This window comes from Anastrepha ludens, chromosome 4, assembly GCF_028408465.1.
Source record: "Anastrepha ludens isolate Willacy chromosome 4, idAnaLude1.1, whole genome shotgun sequence".
Classification (NCBI taxonomy): Eukaryota; Metazoa; Arthropoda; class Insecta; order Diptera; family Tephritidae; genus Anastrepha; species Anastrepha ludens.
Window position 1 is genome coordinate 114,800,224 of NC_071500.1, and position 25,377 is coordinate 114,825,600.

At 36.2% G+C, this 25,377-nt stretch overlaps 1 protein-coding gene across 3 annotated transcripts in view; it reads left to right on the forward strand.

Moving 5' to 3' along the window:
- The window catches only part of LOC128860698 (receptor-type guanylate cyclase Gyc76C-like), a 150,188-nt gene that overhangs the window by 52,676 nt on the left and 72,135 nt on the right, over positions 1–25,377 (forward strand). For all 3 annotated transcript variants that reach the window (XM_054098366.1, XM_054098368.1, XM_054098369.1), the window contains one exon: positions 9,727–10,001. The gene's annotated coding sequence lies outside the window, so the exon portion shown is untranslated. The remainder of the gene's footprint in view (positions 1–9,726; positions 10,002–25,377) is intronic.

Below are 25,377 nucleotides of genomic sequence, written 5' to 3' on the forward strand. Positions count from 1 at the left end.
GGCCTGGCCGAGTAATACTTTTTGTCGATAAAATAGCAAAAACAAAAAATAAAACTTGTTTACTATCCTTTAAGTTAAACTTAAACTTTATTGAAATTATTGAAATACATCAAAAGCGCCTGCTAGTGGCCGTTAAAAACTTGGTGCTTTTCCCACGCTGAACTGAAAAATACAAAATTATTTTAGCTTTTTTATTATGATGCTTTGCTGACGATATGATGCAGAGTTGCATTTCATTGGACTAACTTGCTGACACTTTTAACTTTTGAAACATTTTTATAACAACTTTTATTGAATAACATTTTTTGATGTCTCGCTCACTCCTCTTGCATTCTGATTCAATAATAATACTTTAGTCGTGCCCTTGCTAGATAACGTCTTCACGAAAATGCGAACTGTACTAGCATAGGCATGCGAAAAAAAACTTCTGATAAAAACACTTATCAAAAAACAAAAACAACACAATGATGTCTCATTCAGCTGATAGACATTTTCATTACTTAAAGGATTGTTTGTAAGTTCACATTTTCCACCCGTTATGAAAAGCAATCACAACTGTTTTTTTGCGCTTTTACTTCGGCGAAATTTATCTACTAAATGTGCCATGCTTGCGCAAAGTTGCAACTGGGTGCAACAATGGTGAGGTGAGCAGTAATGCATTGAACTTTTACGCAGATTAGCCTTGATGTTAAAAATAGAGTGAAACGTAGCCCATCTACCCTGACCTTCCTTCGAGAAGCCAACTACTACTGCATATTGTTGCACCACACTTTCCTTGTTGTTGTGTTATGAGTATTATCTGGATTTGCGCTTTTGCACGTCTCTACTCGTATTCTCGTGAATAAAGCGCTCATAATTTAAGTTAATAAACAAAAAACCATCAAAAAATCGAACGTTGAAAATCACAATTTTTGCTTTGCTTTTGAAGGCAAACGAGCTGAACTTGACGTCGTGATAAAGTGAAAATAATATGGTACTTAATAAATATCTGATTATATTTGCAAAGTTACGGTTGGCGGTACACGCACACTTACATACGTTCGGGTTTCTTTTCAGAAGTCAGTATGTTTGTTGGCAAGCTTGTGAGTGATATCACTAAAACAATTATATCGAAACTGAGTATCTCTATGGGCCTAGAGCGCTGGAATATCTGCGATAGAATTTGAAAAATAAAAAACGGAGAGTGTGAAATTCGGGCCACATAGTTCACTGATCTATAAGAATTATGACTTATGCAAACATTCAGAGGCTATTGAATAAGGGAGCGCTGCACAGAAAGCGATTCCATTGAGCACTTCGGCCAACAGTAGAAGAAACAGCCGTAAAGCTACCGAATTTTCCAGAATTGATACTGAGGGAACTATTAAGAAATACTGAAAAACATAACAAATTTTAGGAGACGGAGCAATGGACTAAGAAAGAAAGTATATTATATTTACAGGGATGATAAGAATTGCTGAGGTATAAAGGGAGTGGCATAATCATAAGGTCTCCACATAAGCTTTGACTATATACATATTTTTTGTTTGAAATTAATTTTAATTCCGTTTTTTAAAGAATCTAATTCATGCATGGGAAAGTATCTGAAATCGACGAGAATTTTGAGCCACTTAACACTTGCATTGTTTCGAAATTTTTCATAAAATTCTGTTAAAAAGTTTGAAATTTGGATGAAAATTTGTTGAATTTATATAAATCTTGTGCTTAAATTAATATGGTATTTGTTATAGAATGTGCTATATTTAAAAAAAAAAAAAATATTAAAATTTAAAAGATTATTAAAATTAAAAAAAAAAGTTGTCAAAACTTATCTTACATATTATGGGTGACCACATCGTTATATCGCGCTCTTTATAAAGAACCCTAAGAATGCTTGGCGTCTTCAATGTCAGGGAATGATGATGGGGAACGTCACGCTCTCGCAAAAAGAAAACGCGTTGCCTATAGCACCACGCTGCGATCGGGCGGTAATGGGAGCCATGTAAGGTAGCTACTGTATGGTGAGAAAGGAAGAGTGACGTATATCAGAAAGAAGTGACGAGAGGCCGAAATACGTGAGAGCGAAGAATTTAAAATGCTGGCCTACAGGAAAAACGCCTGACAGGATAGGAACGGAAATTTGGCGTCTTACAGAAGATTTCAAGACCGTAGCGTTTTCCTGTAAGAACACAGACGGCGATCTGGTGGCTGACATACTTAAGCTGACATACTTAAGCTATGGAATGAGCACTACTCGAATGAGTTGAATATTGACAGTAGTGGATGTCACAGAGAATGTGAAGATCCCGATACCGCAATCGTTGACCACGGGATTATTGTTTCGCTTCCCGACCATGACGATGTGCGAATAGCGATTGCGCGTCTAAAGAATAAGAAAGCCGCGAAAGCCAACGGACCGCATGACGGAGAGGAGCACGCATGAGCTCCTATGCAAAATACGGTCGGATGAATGCATGCCTGTCGATTGGGATTTAAGTGTGCTCCGGCCAAGCCATAAGAAGGGTGATCCTGCAATATTGCGTACAAGGTTCTTTTGAGCCAAAGTTCTATAAAGCAACATTCAACAGCATGAAACGGGGTTGTCTATACGCCACGATGCCTGAATTTGGCGTCCTCGAAAAACAAGTATGGACATGCAAAATGACGTGCAATACCAGCAGCTTCGTCAGAATTGGGACCTCTCCGAGCCATTTGGTATCAAACAAGGTTTTAAGCAGCGTGACTGCCGTGTGACTTCTTTACCCTGATTCTGGTTGTATGCGAGCTGAGGACCTCAATCAAATCTGATTAATCGCTCAGACACAATTTATTACAAAAGCGTATGCTGATGATGCTGACATTATCGGTCTTAACGACTGCGCTGTCGGTTCTGCCTTTTCTATGCTGGATAAAGAAGTAAGCCGAATAAGCCTGGTGGTAAACGCGGACAAGTCGAATTATCTTCTATCATCCAACAAACAGTTGGCGTTTGCGTTGGAGAAGGACTTGGCTTCATCGCTTTGTTAAACTCGGGCAAAATCGCTTAAGCAGTTATCGCGCCAATCAAGAAGAAAAACAATTAATTCTTGGTACTAATCGAAAAATGTTATCTTATTGGGATGAACAGAAGTGAAATGGAATATTCCCATGCCAGCCTGAAGCACAAAATTTCTTTACTTTTTAGGTTTAGAGAGTTTGAAGAAGATAGTTTTTTAATTGCTCTCATCCCATTGCTCCATAATCCAACTTCGCATTATTTTACTTTATTTATTTGTTATTCTATACAAAGAGTTTGCTTATTTTGTCACTGAACTTTTTACATTTGAACTAAGTTTGCACTCAAAACTATATCTACAGCTAATTAAGACTTGTATCAACTTGTGTAACCACTTATTTACAAGAAGCGAGCAATATTTGTTTGCAACTACAACTAAGCAACTGGCCGCAGCTGTAAATAATGCGCTTAACCCGCTCTTGTAAACTTTATGGCCATTACAAATACCCATAGCAATGCAAATGATGAAGTAAAGTTCCAGAGCAAAAGGACGCCTCACAGCAGCACTAAGATGAGGCGAAATCCTCCTCTCGCCAACTACAGCAGCAGTGGTGGCATAAAGTTTAAGCGATATGCAGCGTCAACTGCACTTAAGGGCTATTAAGAACCACGTGCTGTCCAATCGCTTAGATGGCTTTCGTAAAACACATTTCACTTAGCGTGGAAATGGTATATGTATGTATGTGTGTGTGGTCTTGGAGAATTAACGCATTAAAACTGCTACACAAATTTTCCCCATGACTTGAAGTTAAATATCGAATGAGTGTTGGCGATGTATGCAGTGGGGCAGAGGAAATTCCGTGGAACTGTTTTTAAGAAAATCGCTGAGTAAATAGCGGCGAAAACCAGCAAGAACAATATGCGGTCGAGTAGTTGTTATTTATGGCCTACAATAAAGGGCTACGAAAAACGAGAAGCAAACAAATGCAAAAAAGTTATTTAAGACAAAAAAGTCGTGTGGCTCAGATGAAGTCACACAGCTCTTGCCTGTGGCATTTTGTCATTTAAAGTGTAAACAAAGAAGTATGGCAGGTTAAACTGCTTGTTTGTAAATGATTAGCCAAAATAAGCGTTCACGCGTGCACAGGCCGCCCTTTACCGGTGCACTCCTTTCACTCAAGCACAGCCAAATGAGTGTAGATTGAGGACGAAGAGTGGGTACAGGTATGCACTCAGGCTTTCAATGGGGGAGGGCGTGTGTGTGTTTGGCATATGACTGACTTAATATTGACTTTGTGCCAATTGCCTTGCTGGTGGGACGATTTGGTTCGCCTTGTATTCCGATTAGTTGCAGTTAAATACTTTATTTACCTGAATTAAATAAACACAATTAAACAGACAAGCCCACAAGTTAAACAGTAGACCGTTGGGTGTAACTGAAGTGCCCATAATTTTGAGAAGACTAATATTGAATGTCAAGCGCAATACAATGCCAAATGTTTTCTGCATTTCGTGATGCAATAAACGGAGACTGAAGTAGAAAATGAAAATAGCATTTATACGAAGAGTAAAATATTTGTGCATTTCAAAGAAATGGCTAGTATTTCTATAAATTTGTAGACTGAAAGTATTTTAAGTAAAGTATTTATTTGTTACAGCATACATTGCTCGGAACAGCTGATAAATACATTGCGTATTACCTTTAAAATGCTTGGCTGACAAAAGCAGACTGTTGTCATTTCAAATAATGCAAATTTCGTATGAATGGCCGGACTGAACGGAAAACTCACTGAGTAGAATTATCTAATAACGCATAAAACTAAACACACACAACCCCCAACAAATATGTTTGAACATCAATGTATATATGTAAGTAGGCGCGTGCAGCTGTGTAATTAAACTACTTATTATGCAAATGGATACACAAATAAATTGCATTGCATAAATCAAAGAACAAAATTTTTGTATCACTCATACGCCATGGCGTGTGTCGTCATATATATATGCATATACATATATCACTACATATTATAAAACAAAGTCGCTTTTTCTGTCCCTATGTCCCCTTATACGCTTAAATCTTTAAAACTACGCAACGGATTTTGATGCGGTTTTTTTTAAAGATAGATTGATTGAAGAGGAAGGTTTATATCTATATAATGTGAAGAAATATATAAAGGGGGCGTGGCAATCGGTCAAAACGTGGCAAAAAAACATAATTTTTTTGTTTTCACGGCCATAAATCATAAACGAATCAACCAATTAAAATGAAACTTTCTTGAAGTTTAACTTTGAAATATTTACTTTCGTTCTGCATCAAAAAAAAATAATTGATTTATTTGTTATTTAACCAAAATTGTTTAAACAAAAGCAGCTCTTTTTCCAAAAAAAGCTGTTTGTGAGTTTGTTCGCTGTCAACCGAATGAAGCAACAGGCGTTAAGCGATAATCTCACCACACCTCATTAATGTTGAATTACATCGTATGGTGACGTATGTATGTATGTATTTACGAATCGCTCGCATTATTTCATTTCGGACGTATGTACATATGTATCTATGTATGTACCGAATTCCATGTAATTATATGCACATACAATTTTACAGCGAAATAAAACGCTATTTTCACGTTCTATATTAGTAAATCGCACATAATTAAAATACAGTTTTTGAATAGTTTTTATTGATTCGGAGCGCGTTTAGTTTGCTATCGATTCCATACAATAACATTTTTTGTTATTTACTTTTTACGACAACTAATAGCTTATTTTCGAAGCGATTTCAACAAATAGGTACAACATTAATCCTTATCCAATTAAATACCTTAAATACATTGTTGTTTTCATATAGATCTATGTATCTGGCTCTTTACAGCATATAATTAAAAACAATATTTTTCAAGATATTACATCAGTAATTAGTAATTGACATCTACCGGAAAAATTGCGTTAGCTGTTGCGTCATCCGGCATTGCCGCTACTCTTTTGGAAAGAGGCCGAACCATACACTCTACAATCAAGCACCCGCTGAAAATCGCCACCGATGATGATAACAGCATCTGTAGTGTTTCTAGACAGAGCAATACAGGAAAATTGATGCGTGACTGCTCATTAATAGTCTGGGACAAAAATGCACCTATGGGTGGATGTACAATTCTGTTCTCAGGAGATTTCCGTCAAATCCTACCAGTTGTGACTCGAGGAACACGTGCTGACGAAATAAATGCTTCGCTAAAAAGATCCCACCTTTGGTCGCATGTCAATAAATTAGATCTTAAAACTAATATGAGGGTTTCGTCATCTTCACGTGAGAACAGACTATTTCCAGAGATGCTGCTAAAAGTTGGCATTGGAGAATTAACACAAAGTGAGGGAAGGATTAACCTGGAAAACCTTTGTGTTTTGATAGACAACATCCAAGAGTTAGTCAACAATGTCTATCCTGACATTGATAACATAAGTTATAAGACAATATCTTGGTTTAAAGAAAGAGCTATTCTGTCACCAACTAACGAACAAGTAGATAAAGTAAATTACTTGATTATTTCAAAGATTGATGCGCCGACGAAAATATACTACTCGGTCGATACTGTTCTCGATTTGGAAGAATCTGTTCAATTTCCTACAGAATTTCTAAATTCTTTGAACCCGTCTGGACTCCCTCCTCACAAAATGGAGCTGAAAATAGGTTGTCCTGTTATTTTATTAAGAAACCTAAGTCCACCTAAACTTTGCAATGGCACGCGTTTGCTGGTAAAATCACTGAAAACTTTCATAATAGAGTGCACAATACTCACAGGATGTGGTACCGAAGAAGATGTATTGATTCCCCGAATCCCTCTGATACCATCGGATCTACCATTCCAATTTAAACGCTTACAATTTCCGGTAAAGACATCTTTTGCAATGACCATTAATAAATCTCAGGGTCAAACCTTCAACGTTGCAGGCTTAGATTTGAGTGTTGACTGTTTTTCACATGGCCAACTGTATGTCGCTCTTTCAAGAGTAACCTCTAGAGAAAACATGTTTGTATTGTCTAATGACAAGAAGGCTATGAACGTTGTATATAAAGATATTCTGTAATATAGTAATTGTTGTAAAAATAAAATAAATACATATGTAAAAATGCAAAAAGTTAATATGCAAAAATGTAGGGTATGAATTTAGATATCCCAAAGATAGCAGGAAATCTTCATGCTATAAAGAAAGGAGAATTGTTTTACTCCAAATTTAACGCGTGCGGGCCACGGGCAATAATGAATAAGCCAAAACTACTGGATCGATTTTAATCATTTTTTCAGTGAGTGACATAGGGTATATATTTTATACCCGTGCGGAGCAGATCGGGTTGCTAGTTATCTAATAACGCATAAAACTAAACACACACAACCCCCAACGAATATGTATGAAAATCAATGCATATATGTAAGTATGCATGTGCAGCTGTGTAATTAAACTACTTATTATGCAAATGGATACACAAATAAATTGCATTGCATAAATCAAAGAACAAAATTTTTGTATCACTCATACGCCATGGCGTGTGTCGTCATATATATATGCATATACATATATTGTATATAAGAATGGATGTAGTGCGGCTTGTTTTCAACAAAGTGAACGGATTAGTATTGCTTTATATAAACTTTTGCAGCCAACTTCGCTTTACTAAGCTTATGTGTGATGTCAGAGTTAAGCTGTAGCACGTGCGTACTGACGCACACATACATACACATAAAAGTTCTGCATGCGCTTTGCATTGGAATTTATATTGAAATTTGTCTGTGTACTGTTGTTTTCCATATATTGTCATTGACCACTAACATTTCAATAATGACACACAAAAACAGGAGCACAGATTTTTAGTATTGAATTGTGAGTGCTTGCAGTCGACTGTGTGGGGTGGGAGGTAGATTAAAGAAAAAACAAGCATATACAGTTTATATGCATGTATGCGCTAGTCAATGGCAGTGATTCCTTGTAAATGCAAATGCATCTTTACCAAATCGAAAATATATTGAAAAGGTCACAAAACTTCAGAAAAGTTATTAGAATGAGAAGATATTTGTTCAGTGAGTTCAGAGGCTGGACGCATAGTTTTTTTAGCTGATCTGATCTGATCAATGAACTACAAACGACAAGCAAATAGTACCAACCCAACTTTGGCCATCAGCAATAAAAAAATAAAGTAAAATGTGTTGCGAAAATAGTAAGTAGGACAAAGTGACTTCATTATGCAAGCCCAAGTGTACATGATTTGTATAAAAAAAGTAAATTTCAGTGTTAAGCTGTTTAAAAAAAATACATTGTTTTTATAGAAAGCTGTTGTTTTTATTCAGGTTCCATATGAAAAATACCTAAAAGTGTTAATTTTTTTCAAATAAACAATTGGGCATCATTTTTTGGGCATGGTGCAAAGGTGGACATTGAAGTGAGTAAAGATATAAAAGAGTATTTTTGCTTCATTTAGACTGTAAAAGAGTTCGCTTCCCTCCAATATTACAGAGCTACAGAAATTTATTCTCTTCCAAATTTTCCTTCCATAAACACCAGTCATAACTTGTAATTGGTTCTCATGTAGAATAAGAGGCAGGTACGTACGCGTACTATTCTAGAATTGATCGAAATAAATTTTGAATAAACGCATTTTTTTTTTTTTGTTTTTTTACTGTTTAAAATGCCTAATGCATCATCAAAGCTGCCTTCGCAGCAATGGAATGTCCGGAGACTAGAAACCGCGCCCCGGTTTGGAACCTTCCGCATTAATTCAGAGTGGTGTTCCATCTTTCTCATTACAAAATCTATGCTTGTGCGCCTGCGGCCAGGTCCCGCTTTTTTATCCAGAGAATCTTTTCTTTGAAACCACTGATTATTTCCCATAATTCCTCGCTGCTTAGCAGCTTGCCGATTATATTTTCAGTGGTTAGGTGACCCACTGTATTTTCCAACGTTTGACGTTCTTGCTCCCAGCGCATGCATTGGAAAACGGTGTTCATCATCTTCAACTGAATCACCGTATATGCATGTGGAGTGTTCGCTTTTCCTTATTTTGAACAGGTATTTCTGAAAATACATGTGTCCCGAAATTATTTGGGCTTATAAAAAGTGACTTTACGGAAGTTCCTACTGTACCATGAAGTGATGCCTTTTATTACCCTGGTACTGGCCCTGATACTGTACGATAGGTAGACACAATTCTCAGAGGTGCCGTTCGTTGTACCGGTGCTAGGAGCTTACACCTGTGATTTGCCTTTAGCGCATCTGCCCAGAGTTCAGCTCCGTATAAAAGAGCGGAGAGCATGACAGCCATCATTATTTCTCATTTGGGTTGGCCCGCCCTATGCCCGCCATCAGTCACTAATAATAATTTATTACATATAATTTATAATTTATATTTTTTATTAATATTTAGTTTTAAATATGCTTACGTTTTTATATTGTATATTTTACACATCGTAAATAATGCAAAGCAATGGAGTATTAAGAAATACATATGTTTAACAATTTTTGGAAAATTTTGAGTTCAAATGTTCATTTTTAATGTCAGGGTTTTGCTTGTATGTATGCGTGTGTTGTGTGGCTTATCACAACTGCAGGATGATGAAACATTTAACAAAATTGCAAAGTTCCCAATTAAAATTTAATTTTCTCTGATGAATTTCCGCTAACTATAATTAGCATTTTTACTATTTTATAATCTACTCTTTGATACCTTGAAAAGTACTTATATATTTTTTTGCTTTTATTTGCAGTTATGGATAACTGTAGAAACCCACAACGACAAAAACGCGAAGAGATTTCGTCGCATTTACAAATAAACCAATTGTTGTGAACTGTGTGCGACAAAACGAAACGTAAAGTAGCAACAAAGTGATTCTAACAAATCCAACAACAGCAAAACAATTGTTGCTTACTACAAAAGTGAAAAGAAAAAATATTCGAAAAGCAAAGTCATTGCAGCAAATAGCGCGCAACTAAAATCACACCAAAACAAGCACGTGCGCTACGACAATAACAACAATATCGCGTAAGTAATTTTACACCGGGGTTTTTTCACGTGTATGAGAAACTTCTTCTCCTTTGTATACGTATGTATTTTTGAAAAATATACACTTTCTATATACATAAACATTTATGTTTTGATTTGACAATTCGTGATTGAATATTGCAACGTTTCCATTGTAAGCAACGAGCTGCGAGAAATTCTTTACCGCTATGTTTTATTTGCTTTGGCGGATTTTGGTATAACAACCCATACACGCCTGCATAAATACCTGAAATACATGAAACGGGATACTAACATTCGTATGAGTTGCTTTTGGTCAAATACCATGTGTGTGTATATGTATGTATTTTTCCAACCAAGTTGCTCCATTGTTGGAAAAATTTGCTGAACAATCAATAATACTATAGATGTATGAATGTATTTGAGTATATTTTAGTTGGTTTTTTATTTGAAGCAGGCTGCCATTAAAGTTTGATTGAGCTATTGTGGAAGTGGGAATATCATATTGCGACTATTTGATATTGAAAATGAAAAAGCTAGAGAGTTTTGAAGAAAATATAATATTTATTGAAACTCCCTGATTTTTTCGACACTAAGGGTAACCCTTAGAGGTAGCTTTTTTGGAACAAATGCTAGATTTCAAAAAACAAACAGACTGCCAACATTAAACTTAATTAATTAAATCTATAACTTAATGACTTAAAAGTCTTACAAATGAAGCCTCATTTCTTGAATAAATAAATAAATTAAATCACATGCCCTGGCCAACTAATTCTTATATCAAAACTGGGAATCCCCATAACCAAAAAACAACTAAATCAGTAATATGAATTGCTTTTCAAGCTGCCTCTCATGTTAAATCTTTTTAAAATCACGTATTGCCCACAAGCACATTTTTCAATTTAGGCACAAAAAATCGCTTTGTCACATACAGTGGGTCGCAAGACAAATCTTGCCGATTTAAGCAACTCTTAAAATGTACGAAATGGAGCAACTCTGCGCCAAGTTTTCACTGATCGTTGTAACTTAACTTTACTCTTTTTATTTTCTTCGGTGCACACGGTTAGACCTTCGCTTTCCAATATAAGAAATATACATAAGTCTTACGTGGAATTGAAAAAAATTAGAGAAGAAACTAAGGTAAATAGAACTTAAATAATGAATGAATATGTAAAAACGAAAAAAATAAATGAAATACTTTACAGGTCTTTTTACAGCATCAAGCAAATAAAGCAGCTATTTAAAATTAGATTTATTCCTCTTATTCTTCCAAACACTCAGTTTGAAGTTTACGTCAAAAAGTATTGTAATTCAAACTACGCCAGTTGATTCTATGCTACCGGAACGAGCCGGATTTGTGTATATCTGTCCAAGGCTTGTCACTCCAATGTCAATGAAAAAAACATACATATATGTATAGTAGGGCGGGTCGATTTAAAAATCGCTCACTGCTGTGTGAAAATCATATTCTAGGGATCAAAATAAGAAACTTTGCCGAAGGAACCATTCCTCTAAATCGAATTCTGATGTCCCCCAATTTGGGTCGAACGAAAAACCCCACTTTGACCCATTTAGAGTGCTCCAATCGAGTTCAAATGTATGACCGACCCCCACTAACTTTAGACGGCCGATCCACCCATGCCAGTGGCACACCCCCTGGAACTCCCCTGGGGGGTTGCCCATACAATCATTTCAAAATATCACCATTTTTGGCCTTTACATGAGAAAAGAAACTAAAAAGTTCGACCCAAATTGGGGGACATCAGAATTCGTTTTAGAGGTATGGTTCCTTCGGCAAAGTTTCTTATTTTGATCCCTAGAATATGATTTTCACAGAGCAATGGGTGATTATTTTGCCTCCCTACAAATCGACCCGGCCTAATGTATATGCATCCTAGAGCGTGGGGTCTCCGTGAAAATTTGTATGGAATGATATTTTTTGACATCCGATTTTACATAAAATTCTAGGGAAAATATTTCTTATTTAAATAATCGCAAGATGAGGCTACAAAACTAATTATATGGATTTGTTTGCTTCTTCTTATTGCAATAAGAAAAATGACTTGCAAAAAATAAAAATAAAATATTTTAAGCATTTAGCATCATTTTGTGGTTCTTTAAAATAAGTTAAAAAAAATAAAAATAAATATCAAAATTAGTTTTGTCGTAGCACGAAATCCCAAAGTACGAGCTCGTTCTCAATTTTTTGGAGTTTTAATTTCCATAGTTTTTGAATAGGCAGCATTTGTTTATCTTTATCTTATCTCTATTCTTTATTTTGCTTTAACTTTAGCTAAATCCTAGGTGTACCTATATCCAATCTCTTCCACCTTATATAATTCCTTTTAACTCCGTTTGGATTATAGCGCCAGGGGTATATTTATACAATGCTCTTTCTTACTTTAAACGGCTTAGCAGCAAATTAGCCTCTCAATGGATAAATTAATAATACTGACTGGGCACTGACAAAGTTATCAGCATAAATGAGGAACAATTCGTTGTTCTTATATGGCCGATTAGTTTAGTGTGCGGCGCACAAGTAGCTCAATATATTCCTATCTACTCTTACCTCTGGCGTAAGTTATTCTCTATGAATGAATGAAAGTGAGGTTTGCACTTCGACTCCATGGCCTTTTGCGCCCTCCACTCATCAGAGTACCTCATCCAAACCCAGTTTCCTTAATAAACTTGAGATGGAACTGGATTAGGCTGAGCTTTTGGGTATTTCCTCTGGTCGAGATGTCTTAACCTTCTTCGCGCTATAGCGTCATATTTGAGAAAAAGGTGTGCTGGAGTCTCCGCGAACTGGCCGCAAAAACGGCAGGAGTCAGTGAATAACATTCCAATCCTGTACAGATGACTATGTAATCTGAATGCCCGTTTGTCCTTAGGCAGGGTTATGCGTTGCTTGAACCTCCTTTATTAAGGAGGACTTTGCCAGGCGCAGTCCATTAATTTGTTGCCATCTCAGGTCTCTTAGCTCACTTGAGCTTGTTCTTCATGGAGTCAAAGAAGGTTACAGCTATCCTCCCAGTCAAAAGTACTTTGGATTTCCGAAGACAATGAGTTCCTATACAACGTACAAAATATCTGTCTATTGCTGTTGTTTTTTTTTTTGTTTCAAGCACATGGATAGTCCAAAAATTATTTCATTAGCCAAAGCTATGCTAATTAAATAATAAAATAAATAGCACAATTCGTGTAAATAGTTTCAATACAAATAATGCAATTAAAATACCTTTACTATTATCAGCCGCCCAACGACCAATCATCCCACAAACTGTTTCCGTAGTGGTATCGCCTTCTCTGAACTTTGTTGAAATCACTGTTTCTAAACGCGCCAGCTCGCTACACCTCAGTGGCAACGAATATCAATTAAACTGTCAAATACACGTGTTCGCATTCCCTCATTGTATTCGTAATCTTTCCCAAACAAGTATAAGAAATTCATTAGGGCAATTTGTATTTTTAAATACTGCTGTGTCAGCAAGTAGGCAAGACTTGAGCAGATGGCGAAAAGCAAATGCTTACCCACAACGTTGTTAGCTGATTAATTGGTTAAGCTTAAGAGCCTAATCAATACCTAATAATTAATAAAGTAATCTGTTAAGTTAAGTTATTAATTTCATAGTGAGCATGTGTTTTCTTTATTTGCCAAATACTCGTGTCTATTTTTAAACGCGCGTATGTGTGTATTGTTTTATTACATATTTGTTCATTTGAACACATTGTAAATAAAAGCGCGAACCAGGCTAAAACTTTTTTCATGGCAAGTAAATTGCGACTGTGTTTATTTTTATTGTTGGCATTAGGAAATCTTATCAAAATTAAATAACAAAAAATGCGCGTAATTTGTAAACACATTAAATTTGATGAAGTTTCGTTTTGCCTGTGTGAATTTTTGTTATTCTGGTAGTCGCCCACGATTGAAAGCATTCCAAAGACTGTGGAGATTGCGGTATCGCTACTCGGTTCTCAGTGAGTTTTACGTTACTACTATTGGGAAGGCGTAGGCTTTAATCTCCGTGAAACACCAAAAATGAAGAAAACGTTTTTTCTAATAGCGGTCACCCCTCGGCACGCATTGGCAAACCTGCGAATTTAATTCTGCAATGAAAAACCTCCTCATAAAAAACCTTTCCGTTCAGAGTCGGCTAAAAACTGTAGGTCCCTCCATATGTGAAATAACATCAAGACCCTCTGCACAAATAGGAGAAGGAGCTCGGCCAAACACCCAAAAAGAGCCAATTATATAGGGTTTTTCGGGTAGGATGTTAAAATGGAATAAAATGGCGTTTGATGTGTGGCACGTAGCGCCATCCTGCTGGAACCACATGTCGTCTAGGTCCATGTGGTTCAACATGGGCCATAAGAAATTGGAAGGGCCACCACGTCTACCGAAAAATGCAACGTTTGCGTTAATGAACACTCATTTTGAAAATAAAGTTTTATCATGTGAACGTGTTGTTCAATCGTGTAACTTGCCATAATGATTTGGTATAAACAACTGAATTATAAACAAAAGATTTGACAGATGTCACCAAAACAAAATGGCTGCCACAGGGCGCCAATTGAAAAACCCTTTATATAAAGTGTGGTTAAGTTTCAAAGGCCGGTGTTGATTTTGAATAAAATACAATTTTTTTTAGGAAATTATTGTCATTTCTCTTTACCTATTATGATAATATTGGTTTAGAACAAAATATCGGCCAAATAGCCGCTGCTGCTTTAGCGGCACACCTCCTCCGATGGTCAAAATTTTCAATGACGCCGAGGCATAATTGAGGTTCTATGCCGTTAATGGGCCGAATTATCTCATCCTTTAGCTTTTAAATTATTGCTGGCTTATCGACGTATACCTTTTTTTCAAATAACCCCAAAGAAAGAAGTCCAAAGGTATCGTTGACGTTAAGGTGTGGTTCACCTTCAACATCGGCCCTTGAAATTTAACCACCCTTTATATCATATGTATAATCCCGCCCTTGAGGCGATAAAATACTCACGATTGATATTTTTTTTTATTTTTATTTTATTTTTTTTAAATGTTACTTCAGAGTAATCTAGAACTATTGTTCATTATCAGTACTCTTTATTTTTGTGGTCACAATCAACAACAGCCTAAGCCAGAAATGGTAAAGGCTCAGAAGCCAATATGTTTTTAGCAATCACTTTTTAAGAAAATAAGTTAGGGAGGAGTTAGGGCTTTTACGTATGTAAATATAGACTTTTGTTAGTAGGCTTGAATCTTTTTAAATCAACTTAGGCGCTGATTGTTTGTCGCCATAGATTTTCAGAGTAATCGCGACATTTTCTGAGTCCCTTTTCCCTTTGACATTTTCGATTCTCCGTGGTCCAAGATGTTTGCTCGACTATTGTACTATATAAAGTTTCCTTATTTTTGTTTTGAAATTTAGTACGCTTACATTGTTGTTATGAAAGCTTTATTAGCACTTTTACATGTCCATAGAATACGGCTTACAAGGCGGCGTGTTTGCTTATTTGAAGCCGAGTTCTTTCACCAACTCGAAAAGTGCTTCTAATTTTTACCATCAACCTGGTACGTTTAAGCTACTTTTTTATTTGATGTGCACTTGGAGCTTGCCTTGCCATTGCATTTTGTGGACTGAGTGAAAAAAAATTCTAAGATTTTCTGCTTCCTATCTGAAAAATGAAATTTGACACGCCCAACTGCGCACTAACAGCCCAAATTTATAGCAAGCCCATTTAAGGCGATTTGCATTAGTGATTTGACAATTGTAAGCAAATACTTTAACAAAAAGCCTTTGCTTTAAATTCGAAGAATTACACGTGGCAACGCCCACGTCGCGGCGGTGGTTTGTGTATCGATTTCAAAAATGACTGCCGCGCAATGTGTGACTCGCTATTGAGCTTATAATGTTTCATGTATACACACACACACTCACTACCGAAGCCTCATATGTATGTATGTATATATTGCATATTGATATTTTAATGTTCGTTTGGTTATTACTCGATTTTGCTTTTTCTTTGTTGTGTTGCTGTGTGCCGCTGGTTGTTATCGTAATTTTAAATTAATTGTAAATAAATAATTGCTCATTTTGTAATTAAGTCAATAACAGCACGGGCTAAACAACATAAACAACAACAATAGCTCAAGCAAATCGCAAGTGTAACAACAACGACAATTGAGCGTGAAATAATTACGCACACATTTGAAATGAGTTGGTGGCCGAGTGAAGTGGGTCAGCAGCAGCGGAAGCTAATGACCAGGCGGCTTAAGTTGTGCGAGCGGACAAAAAATAGCACATACATACATACACTTATGTACAAAATAATAGGTGTAACAAAGTTTTTTTTAATAACATTCAAAAATTTGTAAAAACAAGAGTTTTTTTTATTGTTTTAGTAATGTTTTATTTCATTAAATAAAAATATGTTGAAATTCATTTTACTTTTTAAACACAAATGAAAATTTAATTATAACAAAAAAATACCATTGGTCAAAATAATAGGTGTGAAATATTATATGACAAAAAACAAAACAAAAAGGCAGTTCAACTTAAATTTAACCGCTAGTATTTCAATAACCAGTATATCCTCCATGGTTCTGTATAAGTTTACCTATTCTGTTGGGCATGGATTTTATTAATTTTTGGCAGGTTTCTAAAGGGGTAGCATCCCATATTTCCTTGGTTTTCTGCCACAATTGCTCCTTGTTTTGGAATGCAAAGTCTGCCAGTCTCCTCTTCAAATCACTCCTCCATAAGTTCTCAATAGGATTGAGACCAGGGGATTGACTTGGCCATTGCATACAACTTATGTTTGCATTTCTTAGCCACTCCGACACCAACCTCGAGGTATGTTTGGGGTCATTATCTTGCTGATAACACCATCTCAAAGGCATGTTTTCTTCTGCATATGGAAGCATAACATTTTGCAAAATATCCCTATACTCCACCGCGGTCATTGTGTCTTTTATCCAAAATAAAGGACCAACACCCTGCCAAGAGAAACATCCCCACACCATAATGTTTCCACCTCCATGCTTAATGATTTTTTTGGTATACTGAGACGCAAATTCTTTGCCTTTCGGGCGGCGTACACTTCTTTTGGAATCATTACCGTATAAATTCATCTTTACTTCGTCACTAAATATAATATTTCGCCACTTTTTTCTCCAGTAGGACCATACCAATCTCTGTGCTCATTAGCAAATGCTTTTCTTCTCTGTATGTGCACTTTTCGTAGAAGTGGAACTCTTCTAGCTTTTCGTCCTGGTAGATTAGCGTCCACTAAGCGCCGTCGTATTGTCCGCGAGCTTATATTCAATCCCATTTCTGCTGCGATTTGTCGCTAAGACACAAAAGGATCCTTTTTGGTCATAAGAACTATACGGCGAACCTCTGCCGGGCCCATCAATCTTGGCCGTCCACGATTTTCTTTCTCACACTTCTTTTTTAAAGAGCTCGTAAGAAAGTTTTCCAACCGTCCCAATGTATTGGCAATGTATCGATACATTTTCCCTTCCGCACGAAGTTTCTTCACCAATTGACGCTCTACTTCGGTGCAGTGGCTATTACGACCCATTCTAAATAATTATTGAACCAGTCAAAATAATACAAATTGAACAATGCAGCAAAACATATTTGATAACACTTCAAATAACAAGGTATTTTCGAAAAAATGCTGATACACCTATTTTTATGGCCAAGCGAATTCAACCAAACAATCATTACTTTCCAATAACACGCAAAATTACCAATTGAGTCGCAAAAATGTTTTTTACTTACGTTCTAGTTCCCTTTTGTTTCATTAAAATGTAGCGGTATCAAAAAAAAAATAACAGTTATTACACTATTGGGCGTAAATCACTACAGATTCAGCACACACCTATTATTTTGTCCACAAGTGTATCTGCGCGTGCTTATATTCATAGCTACATATGTTAATTTTACGTGTTTTAAAACAAAGAAAAAAATTAAAAATAACAGTCAGCGACACCTGTTCCAGCGTGTGAAACAAATTTTCGCCTTTTTTTCAAGTTATTAAATTAAATATTAATTAATAGGGCTTTGGCCGTGCTCAATTCGTTTTCGAATTTTTTAGGTATAGGCTTATCGGATTCAAAATCAATACTCTAATAGATTGAAGTATTTAATGTTTATCGTGTAGTAATTTAGCCTAATGTTTTTGGAATTAACTCTTAAGCCCATTATAATAAAATATTCAGATAAATATAAAAGAAAAAAAATAATCAAATAAAAAAAAAAATAAAAAGATAATCACATAAATAAATAAATAAAGAAAGAAAGAAAGAAGGAGATAAACAAAGAAAGAAAGAAAAAAAGAAAGAAATAAATAAAAAAATGTATCGATAAACATTATTAAAATATTATAATAACTGTAAGACTAAGCGCCTTATTAAAAATATTTTTCGCTAACCAAAGACGAAATATTTTTGTGTACCACCTTTCCATTTTGTTCCTATTGTGTGAGTTTATTCATTAAAATCCTTTTAGTAATTCAATTCGGCGTCAGTTTTGTGAATCACTTTTTGTTGTGAGAGAGTCCACAGGCCGTTGAAGATTTACTCATAACTTAAAAGGGGAGTTGTAACAGCAAAATTTAATTGTGCCCCTATTAGGGATTTCAAAACGAAAAAGCAATTTCGGAGAATAATAAAAGAATTAAATTTTTGTAAGTTAATAATTTTATTTTTAATTATTAATAATTAATATTTTTGACGCTTGGACATTAGATAAAATTCCTCGTAACGTAGAACCGACTGTCGTGGGAACGCCGAAAAGTTAATTGTGGCACAATACAAAGGAAGTTAATCTCAAAACCAAATATACATCCTCGCATATGCACACAAGCAGCTCGCCGAGCAATTGATTGTGATGGGCAAGTCACATTTCAATGGAAGAATTATAAAAACAAAATCACTAATACTTGCAAAAACCCTAAACAGGCAAAAATAACACAAATAAATAACAGTGAACAATCGACCATTCTTGTACAAGCGAACGCCATGGTCAAGGTTCTTGTGGACTCGGATACTATCGTCGTTGACACCGGCATCAATATCACCATAGTCAGCAGCACCACAACAGATACAACCACTTCCACCGCCATTGTCTGAATCATATCACAAGCTGTATGTCTATGTGCCTGTGACTATGACTGCGCCAAATAGCAAATGCCAAATGTCCATGTCACATTACTTGACACACCGACGTGTCGATTCGATGTGGCCAAGATTTAATGAAGTGAGCACAGGGAAAGTGTATCATACATAAACGAATTGTATGGTGAAATACCAGAATGCTTATCTATATACATACATCTACACTTGTACATTCATAAGTACCTACTCGTATGTATGAGTATAAGCGATGAGAGTCAAATGAAATTGATTAACATTAATTAAAGGTTTACAAGTAACTTTTGCGATATGCCTCACATTAATAGCCACATTCTGTGTATATTTGCGCACTTTTGGCAAAATAACTTATCTTAGATTGCGTAGAAGGTTAGCTTTTAGATCGTTAAATGATGATCTTTAACCGAAAAATATGATATTTTCATTTAAGTTTCGTTCAAATGGTATTAGGTCTATGAGTCTATGATTAATAGCCAAAATATTGTCTTAGACACAGTTAAATTTGTGCTTAACAGGCAGAAAGTGTTAAGTCGACTTAAGTTGTTTTGTCAAATATGTACAGACTCATATATACGCACATACTATGTATATATGTATATGTATTTATATGTACGGATAGTACCGATATGCGAAGTTCGCAGGAGCGGTTGGGTGCCTAGTATTGTTTATCATACAATATTGGGTTTACAAACATCGGCTCCCCCCACTCACGAACGAAATATGCGTAGCTGTTCCATATGGCACAGATTCATATATATGTGTATGAGTAAGTATAAATGTGCATGTGTTTTATGGTGGTTACTGGTGATGACTTTATTTATACGTCTTACAATTAGCCAAAGACTCTGTGACAAGTCAATTAAAGAGATCGTGCCGATTGCCGTTTCGTTGCCGTTGATTGAATAATGCGGCGAATATGAAATTAAATAATTGACAGCGACTAAGTAATTGGCGACTGGGTTAACGAAGTACAATTCGCAGAAGCATTGATTGGGTGGCATTTATGTGTATTTCAAGAATATCCATATATAGGAGGGTCGTTTGAAAAGTACGTGCAAAAATAAAAACTACTTAATTACTTGGGCTGGGCGGCCGCCGTAGCCGAAGGGGTTGGTGCGTGACTACCATCCGGAATTCACAGAGAGAACGTAGGTTCGAATCTCGGTGAAACATCAAAATTAATAAAAACATTTTTCTAATAGCGGTCGCCCCTCGGCAGGCAATGGCAAACCTCCGAGTGTATTTTTGCCATGAAAAAGCCCCTCATAAAAATATCTGCCATTCGAGGCGACTTGAAACTGTAGGTCCCTCCATTTGTGGAACAACATCAAGACGCACACCACAAATAGGAGGAGGAACTTGGCCAAACGAAAAAGGGTGTACGCGCCAATTATATATATATATATGTATACTTAATTACTTGAGATAAACTGGCAGCTGTTTAAGTTGTTGTTGTTGAAGCAGCACAAACATTCCACATACAACTACGGGGAATGCTGCTGGAGTGACAGTCTTTGGCCGTATATAAATCCGGGCCGTTCCGCTAACGTAGAACCGACTACCGTGGGAACGTTTTGGCATAGAAGCCTTTTAGTTTCTCTAGTTTGCTGATCCCTCCCGTATATTAGGATTTGCCCAGTATGAAAAATAGTCATTCATTTTTGCAATCACCTCCTCGTTTGGATCTTTAAAAAAAAATCTTTTATTCACGCCATCCATTTCTTCAAACTGTGGAAAAAATGTTAGTCGGAGCGATCCGAGGGAGCCAAGTCTGGAGAATACAGGGGATGTGAAACGAGTTGGAACTGCATTCATTTTACGACCACAACTACCGAGGTGCGAGCTGGTGCGTTGTCCTGATGGAAAAAGTAAATCACTCGGTTCCCCGATTCACATGAATGCGAAACGCAAAGAAATAAACAGTTCTGACTGAGACTTGGTGCATGTTCTTCCCAGAGATGCTACTAAATACACATAACTGACTCTCTGACTTTGCACGTACTTTTCAGACGACCCTCGTACATATTTACATACATAGACTGGGCTGAATGTTTCAGTGCGTGCGTTTTGCAAAGTTACAATTAATAATTAGTTCAAGGATAAATTGTAATTGCAATCATAATTGTAATTATGGTGGTAATCCTAAGAGTAATGGCAATGACAAATCATAATTGTAATTGTAGCGGTAATAATGGTAATGATAAGGGGGACGTTACCAGCAATTGTAATGATAATGATAGTGGTAGTACTATATTTATATTAGGGGTAGTGGGAATTATCGAGGTTGTAATAATGGTGGTCTGGAATGTTAGAAATAACTATGGTAAGGGTAATGAACATTTGATTGGTAATGGTGAGTACAACGGCAATGGCTACAAAAGTGGTAGTGGTAATGGTAAAGAGAACTAACGGTAGTTCAAGTTGAATTTTGAGCTTCGTTGTATTAAACGGCTTTTCAACCTATTATTGGTAACCTTCCTCGGCTCTACATTACTACGTTACTCTTATGAGACTAATCAGTTTCTGGGGGCCTCCTTTGTTGTGGAGCCCTGTCCATATTACGCTCGCTTGATTGTATGGAATACTGTTTAAAGACAGACAACGAAAAGCATTTCAAATGGCGAGCGCCATGCAATTGATTGCTTAGAGTAGGCAGCTTTGATGAGGGGGCTAAAATCCACCTATTCATTACGTATTGAGTTCTCAACTCGCTGTAGTTTTCTTACCACTATGCACAAACATTCGTAGCTATGATTTTCATGGTGAAAAGAATTGGGAAGGTGTGGCCAATAACAGACCGTAATCCGTGACATGGCAGCTGAAGTTCCCCTCAAAGTTTTCTTTTTCACCTTGTAAATCTATCACCCTTGTATGATTTTGTAAATTTTGTTTAGGAGTGTTGTTCCCTTCCCGCCGCTGCAGTCTCCTAGGTCACCCTTCTTTTGAGGCTTGTAGTAGAATTTTATGACAAATATTTTTGTGGTAAATTTTAACCCGTTGTATCCCTCTGTTACGAGTATATTCGGCCTTCCTCGCAAAAGAGACAAAACATACCCATCTAATGAGGAGTTTGAGTGGTAAAATCTTTCCCATTGTTTTTACATAAAATTACAAAACATATCATAAATCTGAAATGTAAGGATCACATATTTTCCAATGCCTATTTATAGTTTATAAGTAATAATTTTGTACTTATAAATATCTGGGTTTTACTCGTATAATGAACACATTTTCACTTAATTCTTATTGAAAATAGATTATTCTTATTAAGTTAAGCCTTACGGTAGTTCTGCTCACACTTTGTAAATTAAAGAGAGCGAAATTCCCACTGTGAAACCTTCCTCGTACCCCTGCTGCTACCTCTATTAGTAAATAAGCCAAGAAACCGCACATGACTAATTGTGGTTTGTGGTTAAGTCCCCTAATGGGCAGTGATGACAAAAATGCGGTCGCGCAATAACCGTCAATTAACTCTTACGCGAAATTTAGCATAAACCGAAGTGAGAAACTTTCGTTTCAAGTGTTATCAAATCCAATTAATAACAACGCCATAAATATTATAGGAAACATAATTACTCATGAGTGATTATTTCTTTCATTTAGTTTTAGGTACGAGTATTTTACCAACTGTGCTAATATTCAGGGGGCTCACATATGCGAGAGTTTTTATATATTGTCTTCTTACTGCTAAAGCAACACACGTGAAATTGTTGCCAAGCCATATCTGTCGTCAGCAAAATAAGTTTTTACCTGACTTTCATGTTAAAGAAGTTTTAATTTACCTAACAATAAAAATATGTATGCTAAATTTGTATTTATGTATTCGTATCAATGTAGAATAAGCAAAATTGTTATGATCTTAGGTTCATACTAAATGGAGGACCATTGTCTAATTTCTTTTTAAGAATATAATAAAAAAACGCCTTATTAAAACAAGAGAATCTTTCGATATATTTTTAAACACAAAACACGGCTTGTTGGACAACATGTGCGGCACGTACATCCATCTTACAGAAATCAGAGCTCGAGAATAAAGTATGCACAATACGAAAAAATATTTTTTAAGCAGAATCGCCAGCATTTTTTCAAGCTGCTTTAAGTTCCATAAAGATACGTTTTTAATTTTTGAGTTATTTGAACATCATAAGCTAGTAAGTTAAGGTCCTTACACAGTGGTCCCACGACAGTCGGTTCTACGCTATCGGAACGAGGTGGAGGAAACTATTAGAGACCACCATTCTTGTTAAGATCGTTTATAAAAGCCACAGGATGGTTTAAAAGGGATCCCATAGTATAAGGAAACATTTCCAGTGGCATCACAATGGACCTAATACAGGTCTAAGGGTGACAAATTGGCAGCCACCAGATCTACCTACCAGCAGCATTCCCCGAATTTTTATAGGGAATGTTTATGCTGCTCCAACAACAACAAAAACAAAAAAAGGTTCTTAAACAGAAATATTAGGCTAGAGCGTGGACTAATGTTTAGTTGTTGAGATCTGCGTTGGTTGTTGAGTTACTGATCCAGAGTTCACGCTGCCACTACTTGAATAGCAATAGTTACATTCGCGGCTGTGGATACCGGAAGAGTTCTAGGATAAGTAGCTTGTGTCGTCTTTTAAAAAACAATCTATCGAGCTTACATCTTAAAATTTAACCTACGCAACCTTTTCGTAGTAATTTTACATTGTTTTGAAACTTTTTTCAAACCCAAAACTATTCAGTTATCCATTTCGTACCACCGAGATAATAAAAAGTTTCTGACACTTCTTTTAGCAGGAAATACCTATCAACGTGAAAAAGCAACCAACCGTTGGGCCACCCTTTATGTATGTTTATTCTCGGTATTTACTACCACGTACGTAACTATGTACTTAAGTGCCCCGCGCTCCCATCAGAACCCGATCTTACCGATCGTTTACGTTGATAAATGAATTGTCATCGTATTTGACGTATCACGCACTTAATTGCTGCTAAGCAAACATACATTTGTTATCGGATTTGTTTTCTTTTCTTGTAAGAGGTGTGTTATGACACAAATCTTTAGACAAATACAGATGTATGTATTTAAATAAAAAAAAATCAGTAATTCTTAATTTGTTAGCAATTTGTAGTGATTTGTCTGTAGTCAGCCAGTCTTGTATTGTTTCCAAATTTGTGGTGTTGTTGGGATTTGAGGTATTGAAGTGGTAGACACTTGGCCATCATTCAACAGCAATTATAATCAAGATTACTCGTTTGAGGCGAACAAAAGCGCTGGCTATCTATCGTCTGGCTGTGTTTCTAAACACTTGATAATGAGACAGACGAAAAGTTATGTGTATGTAGGTATAGTGATATTTAAATATATTATTTATTGCGTAAACAAATACAAAACATAATTGTGGCGAGTTTTGGTGCTGAGGTTTACATTTTTTATATTCTGAAGCTGATTAAAAATAGTAGTTTTTGCAAATATTTCGTATAAGTGTACGCTTGTGATGAATTAAGATATTCAAACCTGCTTCGTACTTCGTTTTGTTTTTTTTTTTTCAAAACTGAGACAACTTTTGTAATTTTACTTAGTTACCATCAACTAATGCTTCACATACATACACGTAAACGAGATACCCAGATACATACATATATACGTACGTAGAGTGCTCGCAAATTGTTATAAAAGAAAAAAGCTTCTTTCTAAACGCATTCGACCGCCGATTATCAGACCTCTCAAATACTCACAAATAATGCCAATGTCAAGTCTCAAGCAATGCCAACAAAATTTTTATTTCGCAGTCGACATAGAAGCTCGCGTCTATGAGGTGCTATGACATAATTCCACATGGAAACTATTGGGGTTCACAGTTCGTTCCAAATATCATCCCTTGTGAGTGGCTTTGGTAAGTGTAGAAACAGCAAAATCCATTTATCGGGGTTGATTTAGACCCGAACAGTTCCTATACTTAACGGTTTGGATTGGATTACTTATTTTACTTTTTTATCCTACTGTTATTGTTGTTGTAGCAGTTTACTAAACTTCGCCAGTGTGGTGTAGTCACCGAACCTCTTCGTCTAACTCATCTAACGGTAGACTAAGAAAACATACTGTTTTGACAGGTAGGGCCCAGAGGGAGAGCGGTGTTAGGTGTTTGAAAATAGCTGGACATATATTGGGTAGGAGTTTAACCTACTACAATATCTAGAACGTAATGGAGCCAAAGTTACGCGGCTCTCGCTGAAGCTCTTCGCCGTGGTTGGCCTCCGATAACGCCG